This window comes from Monodon monoceros, unplaced genomic scaffold, assembly GCF_005190385.1.
Source record: "Monodon monoceros isolate NGI ecotype Baffin Bay Population unplaced genomic scaffold, NGI_Narwhal_1 Super_Scaffold_13, whole genome shotgun sequence".
Taxonomy (NCBI): domain Eukaryota; kingdom Metazoa; phylum Chordata; class Mammalia; order Artiodactyla; family Monodontidae; genus Monodon; species Monodon monoceros.
The window spans coordinates 74,927,447-74,928,708 of NW_021703769.1; the positions used below are offsets into that span (position 1 = coordinate 74,927,447).

General features: G+C 30.7%; 1 pseudogene; it reads left to right on the forward strand.

The window, feature by feature from the left end:
• The first annotated feature begins 399 nt into the window (after window positions 1-399).
• On the forward strand, window positions 400-499 carry LOC114895123 (annotated as a pseudogene).
• Window positions 500-1,262: the final 763 nt, after the last annotated feature.

Here is a 1,262-nt window from a genome sequence, read left to right on the forward strand (position 1 = left end):
TGCAGTGTTGTAATTCTGGATAGTTTCTAAAGTTCCTCTAATGTAGTGAGTGTAATATGCTACCACATTACTTGAGGGGGCATTTCTTTGATTACAAGAGAAGTTGAATGTTTTCCCAGATGCTTGTTTACTAGTAGTATTTCTGTTTTTATGAATTGTCTTCTCTAGTTTTTTGCTAGTTTACGTATTGGGGACTTAATGTTTTGGCATCAATATGTATAAGTTCTTTACATAACATAGACATGAACCCTTTGTTACATTTGCTGTGAATGTTTTCTCCAGATGATATTTTCCCTTTGATTTGAGTTATATTAGTTTTGTCCAATGGTTATTTATAATGTACAAACTGACCATCCTTCATAATTTATTTCAACTTAACTTATGAAGTTATCATCTCTTGTGCTCTGTTTAGCAGCACCTATGCTAAAATTGGAACGGCATAGAGAAGATTAGTCTGGCCCCTGGGCAAGGATAAATTCATAAAGTGTTTTATATTTTTTATGGCATAAGAATTATATCTCAATGAAGCTGTTAACCAGAAAAAAAGAAAAACCAACTAAAGAGTTAAAGTAAGACAAGTTTCTTTTTAGAGTGAGGATTTTATTTAAGCTTTTCCTATCCATATTCACTTGTGATATGTGCCTGTAATTTTCTTTTTGTGTATTTTATCATTATCAGATTTTAGGAAGAAGATCATGCTTTGCCTAATGGACATAAACGTACTCGTATCTCTTTTTGCGCTCTGGATATTTTATGCAACATTGAAACCATCTGTTTCTTAAAAGTATGAAAATTGTTCTCGTGGAAACATTGGGACAAACTGCATTTTTTTTAGTTGTTATCAAATTATTTCTTCAACTTCTTCGGTTATTCTGTTTAGATTTATATTTCTTGAGTTATTTTTAGTAATCTATATCTTTCTAGAAATTATTCATTTCATTGAAGATTTCAGTTTATTAGCCTACAAGTGTGCATAACATTCTCTTTGGATTTGGAGGGAAAAAATCTATTTTCTGTATTTTGTCCTATCTCCTTTCTCATTTCTAATTAAAAATGTTCCCTTAATTATATTTGACAGAGGTTTATTTTAGTAGTCTTATCAGAAAAACCACTATTTGAACTAATTTATCATTCTACAGCTTTATGTTTTACAATGTATTTATTTCAGCTTTTATCTTCATTTACTGCCTCTTTTAAAATTACTTTTCCCTGTAATTTTTTATTTTTTTGCCGTATGCGGGCCCCTCACTGTTGAGGCCTCT